The sequence below is a fragment of the Carcharodon carcharias genome, chromosome 6, assembly GCF_017639515.1.
Source record: "Carcharodon carcharias isolate sCarCar2 chromosome 6, sCarCar2.pri, whole genome shotgun sequence".
NCBI lineage: Eukaryota > Metazoa > Chordata > Chondrichthyes > Lamniformes > Lamnidae > Carcharodon > Carcharodon carcharias.
In genome coordinates this window covers 53,506,656-53,530,869 of record NC_054472.1, presented here as the reverse complement: position 1 = coordinate 53,530,869, position 24,214 = coordinate 53,506,656, and positions in this window count along the sequence as shown.

Sequence of the window (24,214 nt, the reverse complement as noted above, 5' to 3'; positions counted from 1 at the left end):
CAAACATGCAGTCTACAGAACATGTGCAATTTGCAAATCTCAGATGTTGCTTTTCTTTGTCTCATCGTTGGGTGATTCCTGACCCTACTCATCTTGTCACAGCATTACAGCTCTACCATCTGCACGGATCAAAGTCCTGCACCATGGGAGCCTTGCAACTGCAGTATATTGTCCTCGTGAGGGCTAAGCTCCTTCAGGAAGGGGGTACCTGCACTTTTTTGTGCCTGCTGTCATACAATCTGCACCACCTTTTCATGTGAGGAGTAAGTTGTTATGACCTCCGTAGAGACTAATAACTTTTAAAGAGTTTTGAGTATCCAGTTATCATCTGAAAGAATGACATGTCAAAAGTTCAAATTTTAAAACTTTTACTGGAACAGATGACTAAGGGCACTATTGACTAAACACTATTTTCTTTTTGTAGGCAACTTTTAACACGACCGTAAATCTCCCGTTATATGGTTGCACTGTCCCCTAAGGGGGCACTTCACCCTGAAGGAGCTAGTCTAGGTGGCTTGCTTCCTTTTTATTAACCCTGCTGAGTAGTTTCTGTTCCCAGAACTGACTTTCATTGTGAGGCTTGCTCTGTAGATTCTTTCCCTCCATCCCAAGCTAGGGGAATCGTCTAGCCTCCTTTAAATCCTCACAAACTTGGTCTCTTTAATCTGATTGCAAGCTCCCATCCACGTTCCGCATGGTGAACAATAAAGTCAGCATCTCTGTTTCAGTTGCAAGACTGACTGCCTCTATCTCCTGCTTTCTGCCTCTCAGTGGCTACAAACCACACCAAGCAAATTGCTGTCTGTCTGTGATACTCAGGGATTTGTAGAGAAGCCTGTTACTTGATCCTAAAAATGGCTTCCTTGGCCCTCCTCCACAGCAACATGAAACACATTAGCCTTGTATCTAAGTAGAATTACTAATTAGCTTTCTTTGATCCCAAATCCCTTTCATCTTAAAAATAAATGGATAGTTTACAGTAAAACTATTTACAACTTAATACCTCTAAAACTTTTCTGGGACTTTGGGAGACTCAGGTTCTACTCATGGGATACTCAGACACTACTGCTATTGTCTCCAAGTATAAACATCTTCCACCTTCTTCTCGGTAAAGCAATTAAACCTTCCTTTGATCTCTAACACTCAAACCACCCAGGCTTACTTTGTGACAGACGGCAGAACAGGTCACATGGCCCTCTTTATTAATCCTAAATTTAAACATATTGTCCCAAAATATAATAATCTTATAAACCTATTAATTGTAATAAAACAGGGACATATGCTTAACAAAAACAGAATTACCTGGAAAAACTCAGCAGGTCTGGCAGCATCGGCGGAGAAGAAAAGAGTTGACGTTTCGAGTCCTCATGACCCTTCGACAGAACTTGAGTTCGAGTCCAGGAAAGAGCTGAAATATAAGCTGGTTTAAGGTGTGTGTGTGGGGGGCGGAGAGATAGAGAGACAGAGAGGTGGAGGGGGTTGGTGTGGTTGTAGCGACAAACAAGCAGTGATAGAAGCAGATCATCAAAAGATGTCAACAACAATAGTACAATAGAACACATAGGTGTTAAAGTTAAAGTTGGTGATATTATCTAAACGAATGTGCTAATTAAGAATGGATGGTAGGGCACTCAAGGTATAGCTCTAGTGGGTTTTTTTTTATTTTATATAATGGAAATAGGTGGGAAAAGGAAAATCTTTATAATTTATTGGGAAAAAAAAAAGAAGGGGGAAACAGAAAGGGGGTGGGGATGGGGGAGGGGACTCACGACCTAAAGTTGTTGAATTCAATATTCAGTCCGGAAGGCTGTAAAGTCCCTAGTCGGAAGATGAGGTGCTTACTGTGAGAGCCTTTCGAATTTTCTCTTTCTTCAGCAGAAGGAAAGCTGTGGAATTAATCATTTTGGAAAGACTGTCTCCCATGATAGCTGACTTTTGCTATTTACTTACCTCTAGGTTCAGCCTTGAACAAACAATTAGTAAATCAAATTATCTTCCCCCACTGTCAATAACAGACTGGATATTTATAGATTGGGGCTCTAAGAATGCTATGTTGCCTGCCCTGGTCAGGTCATTATATTGTTTTACAATCCTTGTTCATCAAGCATATTATTGTGAGTTTACCATGAGGATTTTTGCCACCACCATCCATGCCACCATACGGATCTTCTTAAGAATCCTCACTGTTGCAGTCACTATTGGCCACTCTTGCCTCCTCTCCACTTGCTCCAGGAGGGCCACAGGATCTCATCCACAAGGTCCTGTGAACTCTTCTTCAGCCATGGGTCAGTTGGTAGAACACTTATCTGAATCAGAAGTTATGGCTTCAAATCCTATTCTGCAGACATAAGCACAAAATCTGAGCTTATCCTTATGTGCAGTACTGAGAATACTGCACTATCGGAGGTGCTGTCTTTCAGATGAAATCTTAAAACAAGGCTCCATCTGCCCTCTTAGGTTGTCATAAAAGATTCCATGACACTATTTTGATGAAGAGCTGGGGATTCTCTCTGGCTCCCTAGCCAATATGTATCCCTCAACCAACAACTAAAAATAAATGATATGGTCATTATCGCACTTGCTGCTTGTGGGACCTTGAGGTGCACAAATTGACTGCAATGTTTCCCATATTTCAACAGCGACCATATTTCAAAATATTCTTCATTGGCTGTAAAGAACTTTTGAACATCCTGAGATCATTAAAGACACTGTGTAATTGCAAGTATCCCTTTCCTTTTCTGTTCTTGGTGTGTTTTCTGTGAAAAAAATATACATGCTCATCATTGTTATTATAACTGACTTGGAAAATGATTTGTAAATGATTTTCTAAATGTTAATGACTTTTAAAGTGGGTTTAAGGTAATTCCATAAATAACAGGCCACTCAACTCCCAGTGTAAGATCATAAGTGAGTTATTGTACCTGTTTTTGGGTTTTAATAATGCTGTATGGTTGATCAGTAAGATAAACCATTGGGCATGATATTCAAGAGGTTCCAAAATGCAACATTGACATCACAACACCATTATCGTTTCAAAGTCCCAGCAATTTGCAGTGAAAAATTAATAAGATTTTAAAAAGTGCAATTAACCTTGTTCATCATGAGATGTGCCACTGGCAGTAATTTCTGGCCTATTTCTGTTATTATTGCAGCTTCTTTGTTTTTATGGTTGGTTGGTTGGTTTCTGCTGCCACTATTGCATCCTGTTGCTGTTCCTCTTGCCATTTTGTTACTATTTTATCATTTGTTCTTGGATGTGGGATGTAGGTGATGCACTGCAATATTTATTGCCCATCCCTACTTATCTTAAAAGCATTAAGAGTTAACCATGTAGTGTTGGACTGGAGTTCAGATTAGATAGGGATTGTAGCTTCCCTTCCCTGAAGGATATTAGAAAAGTTGGCTTTTTATTACAGTCCAGAAACTTTCATGATCTTTCATTTTCTCTTTCTCTGTCCTCTTTCACTTGACCTCCTTCTCTCTCTCCTGGCTATCCCTCCACCTATTTCTCTTTCTCTCTTTTCACCGGCCCTGCATAACCTGCAACAATGCTGGTGTAGCCCTTGTCACCAATTCACAATTTGTTCCCTACCCAAACTCCTCTGGTACCTTCTCCTCCTTCAAGTACCTTAACTTGTTCTTCCCCCCTCACTTCTTGTTTAAAACCAGGGCTGGATTTTAGGCCTGTTTTAGGCAGATGGGGGAAATACAAAATATGCAGGGTATTAGCCCACCACTTCCCGCCCACCCCCGACCCACTCCCCATAATATGGATAAGGTGCCCATTGGCCTGCCCACCCTTAAGCCAATTGAGGCCCTTAAATACCAATTATTGCTGTTTAAGGCCCTCAATTCACTTTCACTGCCATAATATGCTGGGCAGTGGCAGACGGGCATGAGTAAGAAGGCTTTTTTTCAACAAATTTGTTGAAAAGGCAGAAAGTAGAGAATACATCATTCATGGAGTGGGGGCAGGGGCATTGGGGGCTGCACATCAGGGGTACCCTTCCCAAAGATGTTACACCCACTTTGTGCCTCCTGACTGGGCTCTAAAACCCAACCCCCACATCTCTCGCCCCCTCCCCAGGCACTTTGATCCCTCCTGGTCCAAAACCCCAGGCTTCCTTCTCCCTGGTGGCCTTTATCCCGGGACCTCCTTGCAGTCCCAGCAGCACCCAACTCTGAGTTCTGGCCATACTGGGACTGCTGGAGCTGCCGACCAATCTGATTGGCCAGCAACTTTCAAGGGCAGGACTTCCTTCAACTGAGGGGCAGGAGTCTGACTCTCAGCTTGCTAAGGCCACCCAGAGTATGTTATCACTGCAGGGTGGCCTTTTTTAAAGTTGCTTGGTTGAAATCAACTTTTCTTCCATTTGGTGGTGGGAGGGCGCAATACACACCACCCCACCACCCTCATAAAATCCAGCCTTCAGTGCCTACCACCTAATCCAAAGTGAGGTCCCATTTGTCCTTTCATGTGCATATACAAGATTACATTACATGAAGAAAAAACGATATGAAGAAGAAGAGGGGAGTTCTGATGCTCTGGTCAACATTTATCATTCAACCAACATCACTAAGCTGGGAATTACCACTTGTTAATTGAGGGACCTTGCTATATGCAAATTGATTGCCACATTTCCTACATTGCAACAATGGCAACACTTCAAAATATATTTCATTGGTCCTGAAGCACTTTGGTGCATCATGAGGTCATCAAAAGTTTATTAAATATAAAAATCTTTCTTTTGGCAACCCATGCTGAGTTGATCCATGAGTCAGTACAAATTCGTATAGTCACATCAGTGGATAAGCAGTCACATAAATAACTTACCCCTCCCTATTTTAAACAAAAATACAAAATGACAAATAGCCTTGGTTACCTTTTGCATGCTGTGTACTCCATCTTTTTAGTAACTTCAAAGATTTTTGAATTCTACCTGGCGACTAAAGGGTTTCACTTTTGATTGTTTTCTCTGCCCTCAAATTTCGGTTGCAAAACTCCACACCCTGTCAGTAAACTCCATTCTGCAGTTGATAACATGACTACAAAATTTTTAAATATTTCATGTTTCTTTTTCATAGGCTCAGATGATTCTTTCAGGACTACTTTATTTTATGAAGTGTGTATTCTTTTATTATCGTAATGGTACCTGCACTGTTTTTTATCAACCAAATTGGATTAACAACCTGACATTAATCCCACAGAGGCTAAACTATCTAATGCAAACTCCACCTGTGTGATGAAATATTTATTCACTTTTGTTTAAGAGGATTTCTTTCCCTTCCCATTGAAATATTTTAACAGATACCATGTAGGTAGCTTAATACACTTCCATATATAACATCAATTTTGGTAAGCATTATAAATTCAGGGGTTTTGTAAATGGTTTTGAAAATCCGGGACATCTTTCATAAGCAAGTGCGGTGAGAGCAAATACCAGTTAAACTCTGGCACATTCAACTTATAAATTGTGCTGTTGCACAAAACCTGCTGTAGTTAAACAGGGCAAGGCAGTTCATTTCTACATGTCTCTGTTCAGTTAGTTCTTCCTTTCAGAAGAAAAGGTCCTCCTCCCACTGACAACTTCAACATGTAAGACCTGCCTCTTTCAACAAGAAGATATTTTTGTACTTGTGGTACGGGTCTCTTTATAATACGTGTACACCTCCATTTGCCCATTTGTTCTAATGGTGTAGCAAAAATAAGATGAGCAAAATGTAATTTTTGCAGCTGCTAATTCTTCATCATTGTGTTCCTGTACTTCTTCCAGTGTCTGGGTTAGTTTGTGTAGAACATTTGGTTTCAATCATTCACATGTAATTAGAAGTAACACTGCATGGCACAAATTCCCAGGTGGTTCTGCACTGAAGTGCTTTGTTTTTCACTTTTCAGAATAAAGACACTAAGTTCTTTTTGCTCCAAGTCAATCTGTGAGTTGCCAAGGTGCTTTCGGTCCATTGTGCAACACACTGTCACGTTAAATTAGATAGTACAGACTCCATGAGTGTAAAAAAAATCAATACTTGATGGAAGATTGCTCCCTGGAAAATCTGTTTTGTTTCCAAGATTTATTCTTGACCAAAAATGACATGCCATTAGGCTGAAAATGAACACATGCTACTGTACAAATTGGACGGAAATGTGTCAGATGACTTGACCTGTTCATTTATTTTTGCTCTCTGAGCAAGAAAGTTGGGTGTGGCTTTCTGGACTGCATCCTGTGCCTGTTCTGTTTAAAAGCCCAAAAGTCCATAGAGTACAGGAAGAATTCTCCAGACCATTGTTGTAAACCTATAGTAAATGCACTTCATGAAGGTAAATGCATTTTACTCAGTGAAGTTGGTCTCTCTTGTGTCTTAAAATCTCAGTACACACTACACAAATTCCTAAAATAAAGCAGTGATTTTTTTTTCCTATTGGAAAGAGTCATACAATATTAATAACTATCTTAACATCTTCTTTAGTTAAAAAATTACTTTGGTTTTAACAAGCATAGAAAGGAATATTAAAATAGCCTTCCATCTAACTCGCCTTACAGAACTGTGTATTATCTTTGTAGATTGATTTAATTTATTTGAATTAAACTAACTGTCATGAAAACAAATTCTTCCCCAGTGTTAAAAGAATTGTTAAAGCAGCAAAACTGAACAAGAGTAGCTAACCCAAGTCCACAGTAAAACAACTCCTCAATCTATCCTCTCATTTGAGTCTGGTAACATTGTAAACATAGTGGAAGATTTTCCCACCAATCTAGCAAAATAGTTAAAAAAGAAAAATAAATAAATTTACAGTATTGCAAAAAAGTAACACTTGGAGGAAATCGTTCCCATTTACTCTCTCCTGGTTCAGGTCTGCTCATGTTGTCTCTCTTGGCTCACATTGCCTATCCTGGTTCACAATACTTCTTCAGGCTTAAGTTGTCTCCTTTGGCTCACGATGTCTCCACAAGCTGACATTGATCATCCTGACTCACATTCTCTCCTGTGGATCAAGTTGTCTCCTTTGGCTCACGTTGCTAACCCTGAGTCTTTTAACTTACATTGTCTCACTCAGCTCTCATTGTATCTCCTGGCTCATGTTGCCTCCTCTGGCACACATTGTATACTCTGGTTCAGGTTGTTTCCTCTGGCTGATATTTTTAAAAATATCACATATTGTCTCTCCTGGTTCAAGTTTCCTCCTCTGATTGCTCACATTGCCTCCTCTGACTCAACTTTTCCTTTCCAATTCATCTGATATTTTCTGGCTCAGATTGTCCCCTCTGGCTCAGTTTGCCTCCTCTATTTGGGTTTTGAAATGTAACAGTACCATGTGTCCCACCTGGCTTGCTGTAGTCTTGTGATCTCTGCCATGAGGGAAGTTCTGTAAGCTGCCATCTTACAATCAGTTCAATAAAACCTCCCACTGAGAAGACAGTGATGAAGCATTGCTGTTTTTGAACCCAAAATACAATGTCAGGAAGTGCAGATGAAATAGAGTTTTGAAATCTTGGAAATGCTGGAGATCAGACACAGCTTGGAGAGGCACACAGACATGTTCAAATCAGCTAAAAGCTACTGAAAAAGGGCAAGGAAAATCAAACAGATATCGAAGGCTCCAAGTAAAACATTAGATGAATGAACATGGCAACAAACCTCCCCCTCGCAGCTCATGTTGAAATGAAAGGCAATATGTGGCAGAACTGTCAGTTTTTACACTATCAATGGCAAAACTATGAGCTTGCACCAGAGTTAATTAACAAGCTGGAGCCAGTAAAAGTAGCCACATTTCTAACATTGCTGGATTGAGGGATTTCTACAAATTGTATACCACCCTAAATCTAACCAACAAACAAAGAAAACAGATGACAGAGATTTTGAAAGCTTTGAGCAAACACTTTGAACTTATGAATGCAATGTATTCAACACTAGAGCTCAAGGTGCAAACGAACCCATTGAACAATATGTGACTGCAGTAACACAGCTTGCAGGATCATGTAAATTTGGGCAGCTAAAAGATGATCTGATTAAAGATAGAATTCTCTTAGGCTTACGAGTGAGAGCAAGTCTACTGCAAGAGGAGAAACTTATGCTCAGGAAAGTGATAGACATTTGTAGAAATGCAAAGTTTGTAAAACATCAGCTGGAGCACATTTATGGCAGAACAGAACAGGAGATACATTATGCTGAGAGACATTCCAGGCTGAAAGAGCAGAACAATCACGGACAAAGAGCAGGATGTAAATGTTGTGGAGGACATCATACAAAGGAAAAGAAGGATTGCCCAGCAAGGGGAAAACAGTGTTTTAACTGGAAAGAGCAAAATCATTTTGCACATTAGCGTTTGGTGAGTAAAAAGCAAAACAAGCATATACAGGTGTCAGCTGGAGATATATCAGTGGACAGGTCTGATGAAGGACCTCTTCACTATAGCAAGAAATGACCATCTTGTCACTGCAGACTACTATTCTGACTACTGGCAGTTAAACCAGCTGACTTCAAGGATGACAAGAAAAATAGTAGAATGCCTGAAAGCCCACTTCAGTGGGTATGGCATTCCAGACATTGTGATGAGTGATAATGGCCCTCAGTTCGCCAGTGAAGGATTCAGCAGTTTCACAAAGGATTGGGAAATTCAACACTACATGTCATCTCCGCACAATTCCCAGTTAAATGGAAAGGTTGAGGCGGCAGTGCAAATCGCCAAAGGAATTATCAAGAAATCGAGCATATCTAGATGTATACAAGGCAATCCTTGAGTGGAGAAACACATCAACTGAAGGAATGGAAAATAGTCCAGACCAAAGACTAATGTCACACCACACACAAAAGACTCTCCATTAGCAAAAAAGCTACTGAAACCAGAAGTAGTAGCAGATGTGAGTGAAAAAATCAAGGTGAAATGGCAGAAAGCCAAATTTCATTTTGACAAGAATGCCAAACCACTGCCAGAGCTGAGCATGGAAAGCCAGTCAGGGTACAAACCATCAACACTCACAACAGGAATTGCTCACGTGGAAACTTGGGACCTGTGCAGAGAAATTGTCACCTCGAATTTACACAATGGAAGTGAACAACCAAATATACCTGTGCAACCACAGGCATATACACAAAGTTAGTGAAGCTGTTCCTTCACAGTAATTGGCCAGTCAGGGAGCAGGGATCTCACCAGCTGTATTGAGTACAGATCTACCATCAATTCCAGAGGTCCATGGGCCCCCAACAACAGCAATGGAACAACAACAGTTACCACAGCAACAAATACCACGGGAATGACACTCTCCAGGCAAGGAACATCACCCAGATAAACAGCCAATGACAATGCACAGGCATACCATTAAGAGACCTGCATGATTTAAAGACTATGTATGCAATGCAGGGGCAGAGACTGACTCGTAGAACAGGCAGTTGTTAATGCATGAGGACAGTGAGTGTATAGTGGGTAACTTGGGTAACACATTTACACATGATCGTGCATGCAAGTATGTCTCCTGTTGTCAGGAAAAGCAGGATGTTTGGGTTTTGAAATGCAACCGTACTACATGTCCTATCTGGCTTGATGTAGTCATATGACCTCTGCCATGAGGCAAGCTCTGTAAGCTGCCACATTACAATCAGTTCAATAAAGACCTCTCACTGAGAAAATAGTGATGAAGCTTTGCTGTTTATAACATGAAACGTCCTCTGGCTCAGATTATCTCCTCTGGCTCAGGTTGTCCCCTTTGGCTCGGTTTGTCCCCTCTGGCTCAGGTTGTCTCCTCTGGCTTAGGCTGTCTCCTCTGGCTCAGGCTGTCCCCTCAGCCTCAGGCTGTCCCCCTCTGGCTCGGGTTGTCTCCTCTGGCTCAGATTATCTTCTCTGGCTCAGTTTCCCCTTGTGGCTCAGGTTGCCCCCTCTGGCTTATATTGTCTCCCCAGCACTCATTGTCTCTCCTAACTGAATGTGAACATTTATCTGGTAGCACTCATAATATTGAGTTCAATGTAGTAGTTGAATGGGACAGATGTGAAATAGCTAATAAAAACAAAAAAACTGCGGATGCTGGAAATCCAAAACAAAAACAGAATTACCTGGAAAAACTCAGCCGCTCTGGCAGCATCGGTGGAGAAGAGAAGAGTTGACGTCTCGAGTCCTCATGACCCTTCAACAGAACTAGGTGAATCCAAGGATGGGGTGAAATATAAGCTGGTTTAAGGTGTGTGTGTGTGGGGGGGGTGGGGGGGGGGAATGGTGGGGGGGTTTTGGCGGGAGAGAAGTGGAGGGGGGTGGTGTGGTTGTAGGGACAAGCAAGCAGTAATAGGAGCAGATCATCAAAAGATGTCACAGACAAAAGAACAAAAGAACACAGAGGTGTTGAAGTTGGTGATATTATCTAAACGAATGTGCTAATTAAGAATGGATGGTAGGGCACTCAAGGTACAGCTCTAGTGGGGGTGGGGGGGAGCATAAAAGATTTAAAAATATTTAAAAATAATGGAAATAGGTGGGAAAAGAAAAATCTATATAATTTATTGGAAAAAACAAAAGGAAGGGGGAAGAAACAGAAAGGGGGTGGGGATGGAGGAGGGAGCTCAAGACCTAAAGTTGTTGAATTCAATATTCAGTCCAGAAGGCTGTAAAGTGCCTAGTCGGAAGATGAGGTGTTGTTCCTCCAATTTGCATTGAGCTTCACTGGAACAATGCAGCAAGCCAAAGACAGACATGTGGGCAAGAGGGCAGGGTGGAGTGTTAAAATGGCAAGCGACAGGGAGGTTTGGGTCATTCTTGCGGACAGACCGCAGGTGTTCTGCAAAGCGGTCGCCCAGTTTACGTTTGGTCTCTCCAATGTAGAGGAGACCACATTGGGAGCAACGAATGCAGTAGGCTAAGTTGGGGGAAATGCAAGTGAAATGCTGCTTCACTTGAAAGGAGTGTTTGGGTCCTTGGACGGTGAGGAGAGAGGAAGTGAAGGAGCAGGTGTTACATCTTTTGCGTGGGCATGGGGTGGTGCCATAGGAGGGGGTTGAGTAGTAGGGGGTGATGGAGGAGTGGACCAGGATGTCCCAGAGGGAACGATCCCTATGGAATGCCGATAGGGGGGGTGAAGGGAAGATGTGTTTGGTGGTGGCATCATGCTGGAGTTGGCAGAAATGGCGGAGGATGACCCTTTGAATGCGGAGGCTGGTGGGGTGATAAGTAAGGACAAGGGGGACCCTATCATGTTTCTGGGAGGGAGGAGAAGGCATGAGGGCGGACGCGCGGGAGATGGGCCGGACACGGTTGAGGCCCCTGTCAACGACCGTGGGTGGAAAACCTCGGTTAAGGAAGGAGGAGGACATGTCAGAGGAACTGTTTTTGAAGGTAGCATCATCGGAACAGATGCGACGGAGGCAATGGAACTGAGAGAATGGGATGGAGTCCTTACAGGAAGCCGGGTGTGAGGAGCTGTAGTCGAGGTAGCTGTGGGAGTCGGTAGGTTTGCAATGGATATTGGTGGACAGTCTACCACCAGAGATTGAGACAGAGAAGTCAAGGAAGGGAAGGGAAGTGTCAGAGATGGACCACATAAAAATGATGGAGGGGTGGAGATTGGAAGCAAAATTAATACATTTTTCCAAGTCCCGACGAGAGCATGAAGCAGCACCGAAGTAATCATCGATGTACCGGAGAAAGAGTTGTGGAAGGGGGCCGGAGTAGGACTGGAACAAGGAATGTTCCACATACCCCATAAAGAGACAGGCATAGCTGGGGCCCATGCGGGTACCCATAGCCACACCTTTTATTTGGAGGAAGTGAGAGGAGTTGAAGGAGAAATTGTTCAGTGTGAGAACAAGTTCAGCCAGACGGAGGAGAGTAGTGGTGGATGGGGATTGTTCGGGCCTCTGTTCGAGGAAGAAGCTAAGGGCCCTCAGACCATCCTGGTGGAGGATGGAGGTGTAGAGGGATTGGACGTCCATGGTGAAGAGGAAGCGGTTGGGGCCAGGGAACTGGAAATTGTAAGGTGTCAGAGGAATCACGGATGTAGGTGGGAAGGGACTGGACAAGGGGAGAGAGAAGGGAGTCAAGATAACGAGAAATGAGTTCTGTGGGTCAGGAGCAAGCTGACATGATCGGTCTACCGGGACAGTTCTGTTTGTGGATTTTGGGTAGGAGGTAGAAGCGGGCCGTCCAAGGTTGGGCGACTATCAGGTTGGAAGCTGTGGGAGGAAGATCCCCAGAGGAGATGAGGTCAGTGACAGTCTGGAAACAATGGCTTGATGTTCAGTGGTGGGGTCATGGTCCAGGAAGAGGTAGGAGGAAGTGTCTGCGAGTTGACGCTCAGCCTCCACGAGGTAGAGGTCAGTGCGCCAGACAACAACAGCACCACCCTTGTCAGCGGGTTTGATGACCATGTCAGGGTTGGACCTGAGAATGGAATGCAGTAAGTTCAGAGAGAGAGAGATTAGAATGGGTGAGAGGAGCAGAGAAATTGAGACGACTAATGTCGCGCCGACAGTTCTCAATGAAAAGATCAAGAGAAGGTAAGAATCCAGAGGGACGGGTCCAGGTGGAGGGAGAATATTGGAGGTGGGTGAAAGGATCCGTTGAACAGAAAGAGGACTCCTGCCCAAAGAAGTGAGCCCGGAGACGAAGACAGTGGAAGAAGAGTTCAGCATCGTGCCGAGCCTGAAATTCATTGAGGTGAGGGCGTAAGGGTATGAAACTAAATCCTTTGCTGAGCACTGAACGTTCAGCATCGGAGAGGGGAAGGTCAGGGGGTATAGTGAACACACGGCTGGGGCTGGCATTGGAAGGTGGGGTGGGGACGGAGGGACAGGCAGGGGTGGAGGGTCCTAGATGGGTGTTGGTGTCGATGAGTTGTTGGAGCTTGCGTTCCTTAGCACTTGAGAGAAAGAGAAAAAGTTTTTTGTTGAGGCGTCGGATGAGACGAAGAATAAAATGAAACTGGGGGCACGGGCAGCTTTGAAAAAGGGTACGGCGTTGCTGCTGGAGGGAGAGGTCGAGTGTGTTCATATGGTGGTGCATGGCACTGAGTGTGGATCTCAGAATGTGACGGCAACAGCAGTCCGAGAAACGTTTTATGTCCCGGAGATACCTGTAATCCTGGGTGGGTTCGAAACATGTGGGGTGGAATTTCAGTTGAAATCCACGTGGGATAAGTCGGAGACGGAGACAGTCACTGAGAAAGGAGATATGGCTGTGAAAGCGGGTTTTAGTAAACACCTTGTCAAACACCAGGAGAGAAATGGAAAACAACGAAGGTGAGCAAGGCAAAAGAGAGATACGGAAATCTTGTCGCAGAGACGAACAGAACTTCTTCAAGGAGGTAGGCATTTCTTGAAGAGCAGTGGCACTATATACTATGATTCTAGATTTAGCTAAGGCTAACTTCAGTGGGATGTGGCTGAGATTGTCCACGGTAAAGTGGGCAAATCTGTTCTTGAGAAAAACTACTGATGATCATGGGAGGTGTTCAAAAGTGAATTTAATGTGATGCAGGACCTGTTTACATCCCGAAGAGGAAAGTGCTCCACTTGCCAATAAAGATTGCCATAGACAACTAAAGAGGTAAGAGACAACATAAAGCTAAAAGCATACAAAAATGCAAAAAAAGAATGCATAGATCCAGTGAATAGGAAAGGTACAAAGAACAGCAAAAGGCAGCAATATAGATAAGAAGAGTTACAAAAAGGAATCATAAAGAGAAACTTGCAAGGGATTTCAAAATCCACACAAAAATGTTTACAATTATTCAGGGAAAAGAGAGTGCTCATGAACAATGTGGGTCACTTAGAAACTGATAATATGATACTGTCAATGAAAATAAGCAAATGGTAGACATGTTGAATAATTACTTTTCATCAGTGTTTAAAATACAGGAAGAGATCAGCATGCCAGACATCCCAAGGAAAGTCACATTGAATCAGCGTCAGGTAAGCAAAATAATGGTAATGAAGAAAATATATGTCATACTTGAGCTATACAAATCCCTGGTTTGATCACACCTGGAGTACTGTTAGCTGTTCTGGGCATAAAACCTTAAGTGGGGTATATTGAGGAAGTGCAGTGTAGAATTCCCAAAATGATGCCTCGATTCCAATGGCTAAATTACAAGGAGAAATGACACAAGCTAAGGTTATGTTCCCTGGCACTTAGAAGAGAGAAACTACTTCCACTGGTTATGGAGTCTACGACTAGTCTAAAAATTAGAACCAGACCTATCAGAAGTGAAATTAGGAAATACTTCTGTACGCAAAGGGTAGTAAACGTTTGGAACCCTTTGCCGCTCTTTATGGACACTTCGTCCACACAACTACTCAGGCATCTACTAGAGGAATAGAACACCTGCTCCCCAGAGGAAACATTGTTTGATTGACAGGTCAGGCTCTCTGATCTCTGAGGTCAATTTCACAATGTTTGTTGACATAATTAAATAGCTTCAAGTGTTTGTGGTTTGTGACTTTTACAACTTCAAAGGGCTTTGGTTTTTTGATACCTTTATTGGCTTGCCATCCAGACCACTTTTTTACATAGAAGAAAGTGATCAATGGATTACAGTTTTTTTCCGAGTTTTACTAGACATCCCATTTTACATTGTGGTATGCACTGGTTGGAGAAACTTTGCAGTGGGTGAATGTGCTTGAAAGTGTCAGGGCCTGGCATAGGGGACATAAGGGGGTATGGAGTGAGTGGAAGGGCCAGAGGGGGCATGAGGATACACAAGAGGGTGGGTGGAAGGGCAAGCTTGAAAGGGGGAATGAGGGGACATAGGGGGTGGGTGGGGGCATGAGGTTGCATGGATGGGGCATGGGGAGTGTTTGGAGGGTGAAGGAGTATGAGGGGTGAGGGATGGAGGACTTTGTGTTTTTTTACTGGAACACATTCCCATGGTACTGGTAGACTGGGAAAATCAGGTTGGTAGTGGATCCCAAGAAAAGGAATTTGTGGAATGTCTACGAGATGGCTTTTTGGGGCAGCTTGTGGTGGAGCCCACTAGGGAACAGGCAATTCTAGATTTAGTGATGTGTAATGAGGCAGATTTGATAAGGAAGCTTAAGATGAAGGAACCCTTAGGAGGAAGTGACCATAATATGATAGAATTTACCCTGCAATTTGAGAGGAAAAAGCTGGAATCAGATGTAACGGTATTACAGTTGAGTAAAGGCAACTACAGAGGCATGAGGGAGGATCTGGCCAGAATTGACTGGGAGATGAGCCTAGCAGGAAAGACAGTGGAACAACAATGGCAGGAGTTTCTGGGAGTAATTTGGGAGATACAGCAAAAATTCATCCCTAGGAAGAAGAAGCATACTAAAGGGAGGACGAGGCAACCATGGCTGACAAGGGAAGTCAGAGACAGCATAAAAGCTAAAGAGAAAGCATACAATGCGACGAAGAGCAGTGGGAAACCAGGGGATTGGGAAGCCTACAAAGACCAACAGAGGACAACAAAAAAAGAAATAAGTACGGAGAAGACTAAATATGTGGGTAAACTAGCCAGTAATATAAAAGAAGATTGCAAGAGTTTTTTTAGATATATAAAGCATAAGAGAGAGGCAAAGTGGACATTGGGCAGCTGGAAAATGACGCTGGAGTAGTAGTAGTGGGGAACAAAGAAATGGCGGAGGAACTGAATAGGTACTTTGAGTCAATCTTCACAGTGGAAGACACGAGTGATATCCCCAAAGTTCAAGATAGTCGGGAGGCAGACGTGAGTATGGTGGTCATTACCAAGGAGAAGGTGCTAGGAAAACTGAAAGGTCTGAAGGTGGATAAATCACCTGGACCAGATGGATTACACCCCAGAGCTCTGAAGGAGATAGCTGAAGAGATAGTGGAGGTGTTGGTGGTGATCTTTCAGGAATCACTGGAGTCAGGGAGGGTCCCAGAGGACTGGAAAATCGCTAATGTAACCCCCCTGTTTAAGAAGGGAGTGAGGCAAAAGATGGGAAATTATAGGCCAATTAGCCTGACCTCAGTCATTGGTAAGATTTTAGTGTCCATTATTAAGGATGAGATTTCAGAATACTTGGAAGTGCATGGTAAAATCGGGCAAAATCAGCATGGTTTCGTCAAGGGGAGGTCATGCCTGACAAATCTGTTAGAATTCTTTGAGGAGGTAACGAGTAAGTTAGACAAAGGAGAGCCAATGGATGTTATCTACTTGGACTTCCAGAAGGCCTTTGATAAGGTGCTGCACAGGAGGCTGCTCAGCAAGATAAGAGTCTATGGTGTTAGAGGCAAGGTACTAGCATGGATAGAAGATTGGCTGTCTGGTAGGAGGCAGAGAGTGGGGATAAGGGGATCTTTCTCAGGATGGCGACCGCTGACTCGTGGAGTTCTGTAGGGATCAGTGTTGGGACCACAACTTTTCACTTTATATATTACTGATCTAGATGAAGGAACTGAGGGCATCCTGGCTAAGTTTGCAGATGATACAAAGATAGGTGGAGGGACAGGTAGTATTGAGGAGGCGGGGAGGCTGCAGAAGGATTTGGACAGGTTAGGAGAATAGGCAAACAAGTGGCAGATGGAATACAACGTGGGCAAGTGTGAGATCATGCACTTTGGTAGGAAGAATAGAGGCATAGACTATTTTCTAAATGGGGAGAGAATTCAGAAATCTGAAGTGCAAAGGGATTGTCTTAAGGTTAACTTGCAGGTTGAGTCGGTAGTTAGGAAGGCAAATGCAATGTTGGCATTTATTTCAAGAGAACTAAAATATAAAAGCAGGGATGTGATGCTGAGGCTTTATAAGGCTCTGGTCAGACCACATTTAGAATATTGTGAGCAATTTTGGGCCCCGTATCTCAGGAAGGATGTGCTGGCCCTGGAGAGAGTCCAGAGGAGGTTCACGAGAATGATCCCAGGAATGAAAGGCTTAACATATGAGGAACGTTTGAGGACTCTGGGTCTATACTCGATGGAGTTTAGAAGGATGAGGGGGTATCTGATTGAAACTTACAGAATATTGAAAGGCCTGGATAGAGTGGATGTGGGGAAGATGTTTCCATTAGTAGGAGAGACTAGGACCCGAGGACAGCCTCAGAGTAAAGGGAAGACCTTTTAGAACAGAGATGAGGAGAAACTTCTTTAGCCAGAGAGTGGTGAATCTATGGAATTCATTGCCACAGAAGGCTGTGGAGGCCAGGTCATTGAGTGTATTTAAGACCGAGATAGATAGGTTCTTGATTGGTAAGGGGATCAAAGGTTACAGGGAGAAGGCGGGAGAATGGGGTTGAGAAACTTATCAGCCATGATTGACTGGCGGAGCAGACTCGATGGGCCGACTGGCCTAATTTCTGCTTCTGTGTCTTATGGTCTTATGGTACAGAGGTGGGCTTTTTAAACAGCCCACCTCGGCCCCCGGCAGCTCCTATTGCTGCTTCCGCACTTCTTTCTGGGTTGGCTGGCCCATTTCTAGCTCACACCTGATTGCAGTAATGGAGATCCCGCTTTGGTCAGCACTTTTCCCAACTTAGGTGGGCTGAGCCAGGAATTTTCCAGACTCCCCCAACTTGCCTCGAGGATGAAATATAAGCCCTGTTCTCTCCTGTGACTCATGTCATCTTCTTTGATTCACTTTCTCTCTCCTGTTTCACATGATCTCTTGTGACTCACGTTGCCTCCAGTGACTCACATGGCTTGTCCTAGTTCATGTTGCCTTACCTGACTCACTTTCTCTACTCTGGATTATGTTGCATCTCATAGCTCAAGTTGCCTCTTCAGACTCATGTTGTTTCCTCTGGTTAGCTTTGCCTCCTCTGGCTCATTTGTCTTGTTCTGGTTCATGTTACCCCCACTGCATCACATTGCCTCCTCTGGTTCACGTCTCTCCTGGCTCAAGCTCTCTCCTGTTGCTCATGATGTCTCTCCTCACAATACTCCCACTGGCTAATGTTGCCTCCTGTAGCTCCATTATCTCTAGAAGTTCATATTGCCTCCTCTAGCTCACATTGTGTCCTCTGGTTCATATTGTCTCCTCTGGCTCACATTGTCTCCTCTACGCACAATACCACAATTGATGTGAGTTGATGTAGTCTTCTGAAGATCCATGATGGAAATACACTAGAAACGTAGAAACTTTATGGCATAGAAGGAGGCTATTCTGCCCATCATGTCTGGATGGGGCAGGCTTGATGAGGCAGTTAGTCTTATGTGCATGGGAAAATTGAATGGAATTTTTCACATTTCCTTGGACAGGCAGGGAAGCTTTTAGTTTATTTTCTTATTCAAAAGGTGGTGTCCTATAAGTTTATCCATGCAGCAAACAATTTTCAGGGGCTAAGTGACTTATTAAGCCATCAATAAGACGGACAGGTTATGTGTACACATTTCAGGCCAGTACTGTACCACCCGCCATATTGTTGAAGGAACAAAAATATGCGTCAAGGCCCATGCCTGAAGGAGAAATTCTTCTCTGTACATATGTAAGTAAGGACACTAACAACTGTTTTAGGCCCCCAGTTCAAAATGGATTTACGCTGAGGCAGTTGACACCAGCTTTAGGTGCACCCTGTAAAACCAGAGCCTGAGACCACATGCAATCCACAAAGTAATTCTTACTCACCTGAACGTGGAAAATGGAGAAGTAAGAATACAATTCCGAGCCTCATATTTAAAGAGCACTTGTTGGAACTCCTAACTACCCATCAGTCCTCTCAACCCAACTACATTTGAGGCAGATTATTGGACCTTAATTTGCTGTGGCAGGGCATCTAATAAGTTAGTCGTTAACTAGACTTGGCTTTGCAGTTTTAGATTCTTTCTTTTTTGTGTGGAGAATCGTAGAACAGAATCATAGAAAATTGCTGCACAGGTCCTTTTTTTTTATTCTTTCATGGTATATGGGCATCACTGCCAAGGCCAATATTTGTGTCCACTTCAATTTCCCTTGAGAAGGTGGTGGTGAGCCATCTTCTTGAACTACTGCAGTCCACATGATGTAGCTAGGTACACTCACAGTGGTGGAGTTCCAGGATTTTGATCCAGTGACAGTGAAGGAACAGTAATATAGTTCCAAGTCAGGAAGATCTGTGGCTTGGAGGAGAACTTGCCAGGTGGTGGTGTTCCCATGCATCTGCTGCCCTTGTCCCTCTAGAATGGTAGAGATCACAAGTTTGGAAGGTGCTGTTGCAAGATTTGGTGAGATGCTGCAGTGCATCTTATGGATGGTACACACTGCTGCCGCTATACATTAGTATTGGAGGAAGTGTAGTTTTAGGTTGGTGGATGGGTGCCAATCAAGAGGGTTGCTTTGTGCTGGATGGTGTCGAACCTCTTGAGTGCTGTTGGAGCTACAACCATCCAGGAAAGTGGGGAATATTCCATCACACTCTTGACTTGTCCTTATAGATGGTGGACACGCTTTGGTGAGTCATGAGATGAATTGCTTGCCTCTGATCTTCTCTTGTGGCTACATGGCTGGTCCAGGTCCATTTTCGATCAATGGCAACCCACAGAATGTTGATAATGGGCGTTTCAGCAATGCTAATGTCACTGAATGTCATGGGGAGGTGGTTAAATTCCCTTTTGTTGGAGATGTTCATTGTCTTGTACTTCTGTAGTACAAATGTTACTTGCCGTTTATCAGCCCAAGCCTGAATGTCGTTTAGGTCTTTCTACATATGGACACACTTCTTCAGTATCTGAGGAGTTGCGAATTGTGCTGAACATTGCGCAATCATCAACGAACATCTCCACTTCCGACCTTATGATGGAGGGAAGGTCATTGATGAAGCAGCTAAAGATGGTTGGGACACCACTCTGAGGAATTCCTGCAGTGATGCCCTGGAACTGAGATTATTGACCCCCAACAAAGACAACCATCTTCCTTTGTGCTTGGTATGACTCCAACCAGTGGAGAGTTTTCCCCCTGATTCCCATTGATTTCATCCATGATGCCACACTTGATCAAATGCTGCCTTGATGTCAAGGGCAGTCACTGTCACTGCAATTTAGCTCCTTTGTACATGTTTGGACCAAGGCTGTAATTAGATCAGGAGCTGAGTGGTCCTGACAGAACCCAAACTGAGCATCAATGAGTAGGTTATTGCTGAGTATTAGCATTGTTGACAACTTGCTGGGGTAGTAATTGGATTTGTCCTGCTTTTTGTGGACAAGACATACCTGGCAATTTTCCACATTGCTGGGAGATGCCAATGGTGTAGCTGTAGTGGAACAGTTTGGCCTGGCTAGTCCTAGAGCACAAGTCTTCAGTACTATTGCCGGAATATTGTCAGAGCCCATAACCTTTGCAGAATCCAGTGCCTTTAGCTGTTTCTTGATATCACGTGGACTGAATCAAATTGGCTGAAGACTGGCATCTGTGATGCTGGGGACCTCAGGAGGAGCCCGGGATGGATCATCCATTCGGCACTTCTGGCTGAAGATGGTTACAAATGCCTTGACTTTTGCACTGATGTGCTTGGCTTCATCATCATTGAAATGGGGATATTTGTGGATCCTCGTCCTCCTCCTGTTAGTTGTTTAATTGTCCACCGCCCTTCCTGACTAGATGTAGTAGGACTGCAGAGCTTTGCAGATACATTTGTTGTGGAGTCGCTTAGCTCTATCTCATGCTGCTTCCTCTCTTTGGCATGCAAGTAGTCCTGTGTTGTAGTTTCACCAAGTTGACACTCCATTTTTAGGTTTGCATGGTGCTGCTCCTGGCGTGCCCTCCAGCACTCTCCATTCAACCTGGGCTGATCCCTTGGCTTGATTGTAATGGTAGAGTGAAGGATATGCCGGCCCATAAGGTTACCAATTGTGATTGAATACAATTCTGCTACTGGTGATAGCTCACAGCGCCTCATGGATGCCCAGTTCTGAACTTGAGTACGAGTACTGGTAACTAGTGGGTTACTGCAATTTTCAATACTTTGACCTCAGCTAGTTGCAACCAATAATAATGACTTAGATCAGAAGTCTGAGTGCAATATATCCAAGTTTACTGATGATACAAAGTTAGGTGGGAAAGTAAGCGATGAGGAGGATGGAAAAAGCTGCAGAGGATATTGATAGGTTGGGTGAGTAGGTAAGAACATGAAAGGTGAGGTACAATGTGGTGAACAGAATATCTTTTGAATCAAGAGAGAATGGAAAATGTCTGCATTTAAATGGAGTACCAATGGCCTCTCCTCCTCCTTGCAATAAAGGCCAATATTTCATTTGCCTTCCTAATTACTTACTCTACCTGCATGCTAACTTTTGTGATTCATGTACAAGGATACCTAGATCCCTTTGTACCATAACATTCTGCAGCCTCTCTCAATTTAAATATTCTACTTTTTTATTCTTCCTGCCAAAGTGGGCATCCTCACATTTTCCCACATTATATCTATCTGCCAAATTTTTGCCCACTCACTTAACCCATATATTTCCCTTTGCAGACTGTGTCCTCGTCACACTTGCTCTCCTATCTATTTTTGTATCATCAGCAAATGTGGCTACATACACTCAGCCCCTTCATCCAAGTCTTTAATATAGATCGTAAATTGTTGAGGTTCCAGCCCTGATCTCTCTAACACTCCATATAATGCCAACTTGACAATGATCCATTTATCCTGACTCTCTGGTAGTTAGCCAATCCTCTATCGATGCTAATGTATCACCAAAAACACCACGAGTTCACATCTAGTGCAGTAACCTTTTGTGTGGCACCTTATCGACTGCTTTCCGGAAATCGAAATACGCTACATCTATTGATTCCCCTTTACGCATCCTGCTTGTTACATCCTTAAAAAAATTAATAATTTACAATTTATTAATTCAAACACGATTTCCCATTCAAAAAACCATGCTGATTTAGTCTGAATGTATTATGATTCTCTAAATGTCCTCCAGTTACAATCATACAGGGTACTGGTGAGACTACACTTGTAGTACTGTGTGCAGTTTTGTTCTCCTTGCTTACAGAAGGGCTTACTTGCCCTAGAGTGAGTTCACCAAGCTGCTTGCTGGACTGAGGGGTTTGGCTATGAGGAGAGATTGAGTAGACTAGCTCTAGTTTAGAAGAACTGAATTGCAAGTATATCCCTGCTTACGTAAGGAGACAAAAATTGTACATAGTACTCCAGGAGCAGAATTTAGAGTTCGGCAGGCGTACATGGTCAGCAGGTCCTGGAGTGGCCAGGAAACGGTCCGCCACCTGCAACCAGCCCCCGAGCTTCATTTCCTTATGGCCTGTACAGTGTGAAACGAGGCTCTTTATTGGTCAGGAAGGGCCGAGCTGGGGCCGGGGGCCTGTCAGTCTTCGGGCCCAATGACAACCCGTTGGCCGGTTTAAAAATGGCCCAGGCAGCCCCTGGAAGGCTGCCATGGAAGAATGTCTGTTCTGTGTTAGCAAAGTGATGGAGTTGAATGTGGCTGGTGACATCAGGCAGGAGGGCAAGTCGGGTGGGCACTCAGGCCCCCAACTTTTCGGATGAGTGCCTCGCAGTCCTCCTGGAGGGGGTGGCTGCCAGGAGGGACACCCTTGTCCCCAGAGATGGGAGGAGGAAGCCACTGCGCCTCACAAAGAGAGCATGGGAGGAGGTGGCAGTGCTGGTGAGCAGCCATGACGTGGTGCGGCGCACATGGATGCAGTGTTGGAAGAGGTTAAATGACCTGCTGCGCTCAGGAAGGGTGAGTACTGTGCTGGCATGGGTCAGAAGTGTTAAGGTGTGGCTGTCCCCTCGTGGACTTCAGGGGTGCTAGAGTCTGAGTGCCAACTGTCAGTGATGCCAGAGCTGGCCAAGGGGGCGAGGCCTGGCTGATTGGACTGAGTGCCTTGCAGCTCAAGGGCCATGACTCGGATGTACCCTGTGAGGTGTTCCTCAGCTGGGGTTGGCCAGGCTGCAATGGCGCTGCAGGTAGAGAGTGGACTAATCAATGCTCCTCTGTCCTTTCAGGAGAAGACAAGCCATAACCAATCAGAGAGCCCACGTACAGGTGGAGGCCCATCCAACCTGCTGCTGCTCAGCAGGTTTGAGCAGGAATCCAATGAGCTGGAGAGCTGGCACCCTCCATGTACAACCGGGCATGGAGAGGCAGGGGTGCCAGACCAAGATAAGAGCACAGCGCACAGAGGTGAGAGTTTCGGATTGTGCAACCATTCTAGTGTAGTCTCTTCATTGATGAGAGCCTCAAACCTGGAGTCCGCATTGATCATTGAAAGACGATGGCATCATGATGCAGATATCCATTGTCTCACCAGGTGCCTGGCATACACAGTGACAGTGTGATGACTTTAACAAATGACATGTTCTTGTTCTTCCTTTTAGGTTTTCCAGCACACACTCATTCTCTGGACCCCAAAAGACCACTCCTAACACCAGAGGACCACCGGGCTTCACTTGCACCTGCGTCACACCCGCTCTCTGAACCAGGTACCAGAGCAGATACCAACACCTCAGTGGGCATTTGATCAGTGGCTAGAACGTCGGTGCACATTGGTGAAGGCACTTCACACTCGCTTGAGGTGCAGGCAGAGGCAGAGAGTGCCCAGGGCGCTGGTGACCAGGATGATGCTCAGTTGAAGGGAGATGATGAGCCTCTGAAGTCGTCCATTAGGCGGAAGATGCTGGATGTCCAGCGGGATTTGTTGGAGGATTTGGCAAAGATCCATGAGGATCTGCATGCCATGTCCTCCATTATGGAGGAGTTCATGTGGAGCATGAGCACTGCGTTGACCCTCACAGCCGAGCGTACTGCCTCCTCCATTGAGAGAGTAGCGGCTATCATGCAGACGCAGCTCCAGGGACAGAGTGAGGGGTTCCCTGGGGTTATGCTCAGATCTGCAAGCCCTCACACAGGCAATAACCTCAGCTGGTCAGCGTCCATGTGTGAGATGGATGAGGCACTCAGAATCCAGCTAGGTGAGCAGGGAGATCCACAGTGACCTCACGTTGGTGCATGAGCTGCTTGTCATCTCTGTGGGCTCCTCTCAGGGTGCTCAGGATGATGGCAGCAGCTTCTCTGCCCCTCTGCCAGTGCCTGTTGCATCTGATGAGGCTGCGGCGCTTGGGGAGATGTCAGGCGTGGCACTGGCCGCTCCCTCCCAGGCGGGGCCAGCACAGGCTCCACTGGCCAGAGGATAACCGCCAAGGTCATCAAGGCCATCAAGACAGCAGAGTGAGCAGGCTGTCTCCAATATCGGTGCCAGTGAGGCGGGGAGAACCTAGACACAGTACTCGGAAACATAAGTTAAAGGCACCATGAGCACAAGAGGGATGGTTCATGGGTGATTTTCTGTTCATGTATGTTTGGTTTATA